At 45.3% G+C, this 8,790-nt stretch overlaps 1 non-coding gene and 1 pseudogene across 1 annotated transcript; both read left to right on the forward strand.

The window, feature by feature from the left end:
* Positions 1-387: 387 nt before the first annotated feature.
* Positions 388-5,418, forward strand: LOC129138119 (uncharacterized; annotated as a pseudogene).
* Positions 4,853-4,926, forward strand: TRNAN-GUU (transfer RNA asparagine (anticodon GUU)). Its single transcript has one exon. It is a non-coding gene; the product is annotated as a tRNA-Asn (tRNA).
* Positions 5,419-8,790: the final 3,372 nt, after the last annotated feature.

Below are 8,790 nucleotides of genomic sequence, written 5' to 3' on the forward strand. Positions count from 1 at the left end.
TTGTTCTTTAATTTAGTCAAGAGAATTTTTTTCCCTACACAACACACATAATATTGTCAAGAGAATTTTTAAGGGTAGCCATGACACTACTATGTGTGTTTGTTTTAATTTGATCTTCCTATGAACTGTTAAAATAAGAGATCTCTAAAATCTTTTTTTTTTAATTCAGGTGTCTAATTTAAGGGATCCATCTTCAGGCCATTGGCAATTAGAATTTCCAATGGTGTAATTATTGCAATAGCAATTCAACCAAATAGCCCCTTTCTGGAAAACCCAGGATGTCATTTTCCACGTTAACCTTCTGGGAAGGGCAAAGAAGAGGCAATCCCAAAGATTCCCCTGCAAGAAAAAAGTTCAATGCAAGGAGTAGACCACAGATGGGTAAGGATGATGTTTGCCTCCAGCAACCCACAAATTTATGGGGACTTCCAGTCACAGACCTGTGAATCCGTGATACCAGGTAGGCCCTCTTGGGATTGAGCTTTCCTAGAACTAACCAGGCAACAAGAATTGAGAGGACAAAAGCCTCAAAGGGATGCGACTTCTTAAGACAAACCCCAAGAGCTTGACATGGTCAGAACAAAAAGTGTGCTGGGGTTCCCAGCCATTTTCAGAGGCCACCTAGTATGATCTGAAAGTTACCGCCTCTTTCCAGATAGTGGAAACCAAGAGAAAGCGCTCCCACTTGGTCACAAGTCAAGCTCTCAAGGACATAAAATAAGATGAGAAGGAACCTCAACCAGTACCCCCTTTTATGACAGAATAACACATAGAGACAAAGACAAAGGAACAGACAATTTCTGGGAAGAAAGGGATTAAACAGTAGGAATTGGTACCACAAAGTACCAAAAAGCACACCAGAGTCACTACACCCAAGACTAGTCACACAAATCCTTTTCTCCAATTAAGCAAGATTTTGGAGAGGGAAAAGAAACAAACAGTGATTTTTACCATCCACTTGATGAGATTCCACACAGAGAAGGAGGCCAGGAGCCTGGCTGGTAAAAAAATTCTTACCCTTATGACAGCTGATCAGATCCTGGGTTCTTCACTGCAACTTCCAGAAGAGCAGAGCTTTCCTATCCTGTTTACAGCTCCAAAACTGTAGGGGCCAATGGAAACCCTCCCTCTTAACTCTCTGAAGGTTCACTCAAAAATCAAGTCACAAAAGGCAGATTAATTGGAGAAAAGGCATAAAATGTACTAACATGTGCATGGGGAGAGTCACAGAGTGATTACCCTCCCCTACCCACAATGGGATGCAGAAGCTTATATACCATCTTGAGGTAACAGAATGAATGAGGGCTCAAAGCATGGCCAAAACCAGGTGCAATCAGAGTCAGAGGTATATCCATTTATTGTGGACAAGATAAGTGATGGCAGGGAGAGAAAATGAGGCTCGGCTAGCAAAGGTGGTCTTAATATGTAAATGAAACCTTACAGGTAGCAGCTCTCAGAAAGAATAAACCCTAAAAGTTTCTTTCAGACCTTTACAGGTGTCAGACTCTCAGTTCATCTTTCCTAGATCTGGACAAGGAAAGACTTGGCTGTATCAATGCAGATTCCCTACAGATGCAAATCTCCCCAACAAAAGACAACTTTGCAGGGCTACTTCTGCAGCTGGCTTTCTGAACAGACATCTCAAAATATGTCAAAGAAATGTAGTTTGGGGTAAAATATTTTTAATTCCTTCACATCTACAGCCTGATGCACCTGCCGTTTCAATGCACCATTGTTGGTGGCAACTCCATTCTTCCCTACACTCAAGCCAAAAAACCAAGTTCTCCTTGAGGCTAGTCTTTTTCTCACAGCACATATTCAATTTGTCAGAAAACTTATGTTTCCTGTTTGGTTAATTACAGATTTTGATCTGCCCAATCTTTCTCTTTCTTGGTCTCTGAATTTTGGCAAAGGAGTCTCCTGATACAGGCAGGATCGATTCTACTGACGATTCTCAAAACCGTCAGACACTTAAGAGCCTTAATCTCGGGGTCGGGGTTTGGGCCGCCCTCGAACCTTTTCTTTGGGCCTACCCATCAAAATCAGCCTGGCCAGGCCTGTCTTCAAGGCCCAGGGGCAGGGCCAGGTCCTCCCGACGCTTCTTGAAGCTTCTCCCGCCGGGTCGGCAGCCACCCTCCCCTTCCCTCTGACCTGCAGAGAAGCTTCAGGGGGCATTTATTCAATTTGCTAGGAGCCCACGGGCGCAGGTGCACGGTGACTCTGTGGTTCCCACTGCACCCACCGCCCTCCTTGGTCCTCTCAGTGTCTGCAGCGGGCAGTAATGTTCTGGGTGAGCTTGGGCTCCGAAGACACCCAGTCAAGGAGGGACCGGTAGGGAAGGGCACTGGCCCCTTAGGTCCTTCGCACCCAGGGATCCGAAAAAGGTCTTGAAGAAACAGAAAGGGAGAGTTGGAAGTAGATCAAAGGGAAAGAAAGAAAATCCTAGATTTCCTATCTGAAGGCACCATGAAGGGAAACTCCGTCTCCTCTGGGCCGCGTCCTCACGTTGCTGGTGAACCGAGTTCCGTTCTCCATTGGAGACCAAATCAGTTGACTTTGGCTTGACTCCTAGTGAAGAAGCCCCGCTTTGTCCTCCCCTGTTTAGCTCTTGGTCCTGAAGCACTTGATTGTCTCTCCCGGGCTTTCGATGGATTTCAGGGGTGCAACTGAGAAATTTGTTTTTAGTACACCTACTTGAAGTAAGAATATTTTAAAGTATTTTTGCAAGGAAAAACGTTTCCTTTTGCAATGAAGACATTCAGATGTGAGGAAAATCACTAGGCTGGGGAAAGCAAATGCTGTTGAGAATGTCTCACAAACACAAATTCCACATCAGCAGGTAGGTTTGACCCTCAGGTTGGGCACATTTTAAGTGCACTGTTGGAACTTAAGATGAATCTAGGACATTCATGATTAATATGTTTAGTGTTTCAGTACAATTTAATATTTTAAATTTAAATACACATTCTGAAAATTGTATAACCAGCACAAGAAACCGGCTTTACGCCCTATTTACAAACATAGGAAAGAAAGATGATATTTTAAATGACAATGCTTCATAAATGGCAACATTTTTAAAGTACCTAGAGAAAAAAAGTTAACCTAGAATTCTATGCAAAAATAAAATTTCAAAACTGTGAGTGAAATAAGGACATTGAAAAACATACGGAAGCTAAAACAATTCACCAACCCACGCTACAAGAAATCTTGAGTCCTCCAGGCAGAAGCAAAAGGATACCAGATAAAAATGTGGTCCTACACAAAGAAACGAATATTGGAAATGGCATTTCGAAAGCATGTACTACACGTTTTCTTATACTTTAAATCTTTCAAAAAATATTTGACGTAATAAATAAAAGTAATAATAATGAATCACAAAGGTTATAGTGCATAAAGTAAAAATACATAACATTACGATAAAGGCCAGAAAGGGAGGCATAATGACACTAGAAAGCAGACTATGATAAATTAAAGATGTATCCCGGAAACCCTAAAGCAGCCTCTGAAATAAGAAAACGGTTATAGCTAATAAAGCAACAAAGGAAAGAAAACGGAATGAAATAAAAGCTATGTAAACACTATGCTGGAACAACTACTCTCCAGGCCTCCACCCTACAGAAATACACCAGTGGCCAATGAGAGTGTACAAGAATGATGACTGCAGCATTACTTGTAATCATAAAATAATAAAACCAACGTAATTTTAAAGATATAGGAAAAGGGTTTTATTTATTTAACAGACAGACAATTGAACAAGCAAACAATGGGAGCAAGCCCTTTGCCAAAAGGAACACAGAGGGTCATGATGATGCTACTCCTCCAAGGATTTCAGAGTTCCCAGACGCCTAGTTTTCTGTCTAGTTCTTCTGGAAGATGTTATTCTTGGGGAGCAATAGGTCCTCCAGTTTGGGGCTCTTTCAGGTTCTCTCTCCATTTCCCCATTCTACTACAATAAACAAACAAACAAACAAACAAAAACAATTCTCACTTCCAGAAGATCCCGCCTGTGCCCCTTCATGAGCCTTTCAGGAGGTCTGGATGTCTGGTCCACCGCTCCCCGGCTTCTTTCCCAGCTTTTGCTTTTTCCTTTCCCAGCTCTTGACCTACCACCCCACGGCCGGACCACCGCCCAGCTGAGCCCCCGCGGCTCCACCGCGCAGAAGGTGCCCCAGAGGCCCTGCCAGTTGCCCTCCCTGCCGGGTGCCGAGAAATCAACGCTTTGTAAAAAGAACTTCCCCGTGGAAAAAATCTCTTGATTTCCACTCTCAGGGCTCTTCAAAGGACTAAAAGCTAAAGGCGACGATGAATTCATTCCACAAGTCCTAGTCATGCGCCCTGGTGAGTACCAGACCCTGCTCCCCCCAGGGGACCCACGAGCGACCCTCACCACCATCCCTGCCCTGGTGGAGCCCCCGTGCGGAACACAGGATCCGAAGATGGCAGCGGAAGCTCCTCAGCGGCCCGGAAAGCGACTGGGCAGGGTGGGCATAGGCTCCTTCAATGGGTGAAGGCGGCGCAAAGAACGGGAAGAACCATCCCGGGAGCCCACAGGGCGTTCAGCTTCCTTTGGGGCCCCAGGCAGCTCGGGCTGGGTCGCCCACCAGGGAGTTTCTGGAAGCTTCTGAAGCAGGCGAGGGGCAGGGCGAGCGAAGGCAATTCTGCTGTTCTTCTGGCTCCGGAATCTCCTAAAGCGCAGGCGTCCAACGTGACCGGCGCGACTCACCGCTCTAATCTCTCTGGTTTTCCAAGGCCTTGCTCGGTGGTCCTGCCCGGTGGGCCCTGAGAATAGACGGAACGGAGGACGTTCAGTGAATGCGCCCTTCCTATATGCCCAGTAGAGTTAGAAGCGCTTCTCTCTGTGGCGCAATCGGTTAGCGCGTTCGGCTGTTAACCGAAAGGTTGGTGGTTCGAGCCCACCCAGGGACGCTTATTGGACGTTTTGAAGCATTCACGCAATGTCAACCACTGGATAAATGGGGAAGATTTTATCTTCCCGAAGTCTCAAGCCACTAATTTATGAGCCACTAATTTATGACTGATCCCTGTCAACGGCCGCCCACCTCCCCGACCAGATTCTTAACCGGCTATCTCCTGAAATGCCGGGTTTACACCTGTGTCACTAAGGAATCCTGAAACAGAGACCTAGGAACCCACTTCTGATGTGATAAAATTCTAATTCAGTCCGTTATACGCTTAAACGAGTATTTACGTGTCTCCATTTTTTCATATGTTAGTAATAGGAGTCCAGTATTACCTCCAGGATGTGCCTGGGTTTCCCGATTGCTCTATCAATAATGTCACCAGTGGAATCATTCATCATGAAAGTGATTCTCTCCATCATTTTTGAAAATAGTATTTTTCCTCAGTTTATGCATGATTTATTTAACCCTTTTCAAAATGTTTTTGTTAGCCAGGCATGGTGGCATGCACCTGTAATCCCAGCTACTCGGGAGGCTGAGGCAGGAGAATCGTTTGAACTTGGGAGGTGGAGGCTGCAGTGAGCTGAGATCACACCGCTGCACTCCAGCCTGAGCATCAGAGCGAGACTCCATCTCAAAAAAAAAAATGTTTTTGAGATGACGTTAGTTTCATAGTTTTAGGATTACAAAGAATGCTGCAGTCACCAGTCCTGTACAGATATCTTTGGTCATTGTGGAAACGTTTACCCTGCAGACATTTCTATGGTGTAGAGAGCTGGATGTGCCATTGCTACATTATAGTGCTTGTATAATGCTTCTAATCTGAGTCAATTCTGCAAACGTATCTTTCACGGGAGCAGTACCAAATAATATTCCAATATGAATGTTTATAAGAGGAAAAATGTGCAGATGTGCAGTTGAGCTGCGTGCCTCTCCATGGGGCTCATGTTCATAAAATGGTGGCGTTAGCAATCATCTGAGAGTGGAGTTTGTGGCCCTCTGACGTCAAAATCTGAGGCAATGGACATGAAAACCCTCACTGTACATCCTCTGTAGTCTGGCCAGAATCATTCCTAGGTCGGTGGTCTCTTATCAGGAGGGAATGCTGCTTGCTTGTTTTGTCAAAACCACAAAAGGGAGGGAAAGCATCAGGCTGTTGGTTGATAACAGCAGTGAAGCAAGTCTCTCTAAAGGCTTGGATTGTTAACCCTTAGGAAAAACAATCCTAATTCTTGCCAGATGGTGCCATGCACTTCCAGGCTCTTGGTGTCCCAAACAAAGAACTGTACATGACACACACAAAGCAGCAAAGCAAAGCAAAATTTATTAAGCACAGTAACAGTCTCAGAGTGGGGAGAGTGGACTGACCTCTGGGATGTGAGATCAGTATTAGTTTGGTGTACTTTGGGTCTTTTTATGTGTGTTTCTTTTTCTTCTCTTCACAAGGATGCCTAATCGTTAGCCAGTGTTTGCCTTTTGATTGATAGGTGGGTTGCTTGGTTATTTTGGCCCTTGTGTGCTTGCACATTGCCTCCATCCCATAATTTTAAGTACATGCATGATATGCAGTCCATATGCATGAGTTTTAATGAGCTGATTATCATATGGAGTCATGTTAAGGATACTTTTTTTCTCTAATGCACATGCCTATCTCTGAGGAACTGCCCCTTTACTGGTTTGGATCTGGCCAGCCATGGGGTCCTGGCTTGCTTTTCTTTTTCTTTTTTTTTTTGAGACAGAGTCTCACTCTGTTGCCCAGTCTGGAGTGTAGTGGTGCAATCTCGGCTCACTGCAACCTCCGCCTCCCGGGTTCAAGTGATGCTTCTGTCTCAGCCTCCCAAGTAGCTGGGAGTACAGGAGTGCACCACCATGCCCAGCTAATTTTTTCTATTTTTAGTAGAGATGGGGTTTTGCCATGTTGGCCAGGCTGGTCTCAAACTCCTGACCTCAGGTGATCTGCCTGCCTTGGCCTCCCAAAGTGCTGGGATTACAGGCATGAGACACCGTGCCCAGCCTTGCTTGCTTTTTTAAATCTTACTTTTTGTTTTGGCTGCTCAACTTCTGCCTTATATCTTGCTTCTTGCTCTCTCACCCCATCACCTTGCTTCTTTCTCTGCTTTCACTCACTCTGCCTTTTATCCAACTTCCAATTCCCTCTGCTGTTCTCCTGCATCATAATGGCAGTTAGTGAGGGGAGGGTTTTGAGGTGGCATGTCCAACCTCCTAGCCTGCCACATCCAGAAACCGCTTTCGAGGTTTCTCTGTGGTCCTGTCAGCCAAGAGGGAGTCCATTCAGTTGGTTGTAGGGCCTAGGGCTTATTTTTATTTCTCAAACCTGACAAGATAAAGCTGGATTAATGCAGATTCTCTGCAGGTGTAAATTTCCCCTACAAAAGACAGTTTTGCAGAGTTCCTTCTGTTTGCTGGCTCTCTGACAGCCATCTTAAAATATGCCAAAGAAATATATTCTGGGGTAAAATACTTTGATTTTCTTCATCTATCAACAGCTTCACCATGCTGACAGCCTCCAATCCAAGCATACCTGAAGCTTTTCTTTGTTTGTTTGTTTGTTTGTTTGTTTGAGACACAGTCTCGCTCTGTCACCCAGGCTAGAGTGCAGTGGCGTAATCTCGGCTCACTGCAAGATTCGCCTCCCAGGTTCACGCCATTCTCCTGCCTCAGCCTCCAGAGTAGCTGGGACTACAGGTGCCTGCCACCACACCTGGCTAATTGTTTGTAAATTTTTTAGTAGAGATGGGGTTTCACCATGTTAGTCAGGATGGTGTTGATCTCCTGACCTCGTGACCACCCACCTGGGCCTCCCGAAGTGCTGAGATTACATGTGTGAGCCACCGTGCCCGGCCCCTGAAGCCTTTCTTTTTAAAAAGCTTTCCCACCTTTATGACTGCCTTCAAGTCTCTGCCAAAACACAAATAACAGTGACTGACTCCCTGCTATAGCAAGCTCAGAATAAATAGCTTTTGCTTTTTTTCATTTGGTTGGTCTTTGTTTATTTGCAGAAGCTTCAATGTAGAGTTGACAAGGACTCCAGTCTTTGACCAAACCTTAGTAGTTTCCTCTGAGCCCTTTTCTCTGTTATTTCTTTCCCTGCCAAGTCCAGTTTTAGGAAAGAATACTGTTGAGTCTAGTTTAGCAAGAGTCCTCGCAACCACCTTTGATAGCTAATCAAGTTCCTCTTAGTAATTTTCCATCCACTGACTTTCTTATCTTGCCAATTGGCTATAATCTTCAACTCCTCCTGCTGTATTCGAGGTTGAGCCCAGTTCTCTGCTGGTCTCTCTTGCCTACTGTAGTACATACAATAACATCTGTCTCATGTTTTTAAGAAGTGTCCAGTGCAGCCCCTCAGAAACTACCTTTGCAAAATTAGGACAACAAGAGAAAGCTGACATGGCTGACTCCATCTTGGTTCTAGCCTCACAGGCTTGCTGTCTTTGCTCATTCCTGTGCAATTTCTCCCAAGCTATCTTTGGGAAAAATTGAGTTTATAGTTTAAATCAGGGCTCCCCAATCCCCAGGGCCATAAGACAGGTACTGGTCCATGGCCTGTTAGGAACCCAGCTGAACAGCAGGAGGTGAGCTGCAGGCTTTCGAGCATTACCGCCTGAGCTCTGCCTCTTGTCAGATCAGCATGAGCATTAGCTGCTCGTCGGAGCTCGGACCCTATTGGGAACTGCTCATGTGAGTGATCCAGATTGCGCACTCCTTATGAGACTGTTACTGATGCCTGATGACCTGAGGTGGAACAGTTTCATCTGGAAACCATCCACCACCCCCTTCCATGGAAAAACTGTCTTCCATGAAACCAGTCCCTGGTGACAAAAAGGTTGAGGACAGCCAAAAAGGCTGC

This window comes from Pan troglodytes, chromosome 1 (assembly GCF_028858775.2).
Source record: "Pan troglodytes isolate AG18354 chromosome 1, NHGRI_mPanTro3-v2.0_pri, whole genome shotgun sequence".
Taxonomy (NCBI): domain Eukaryota; kingdom Metazoa; phylum Chordata; class Mammalia; order Primates; family Hominidae; genus Pan; species Pan troglodytes.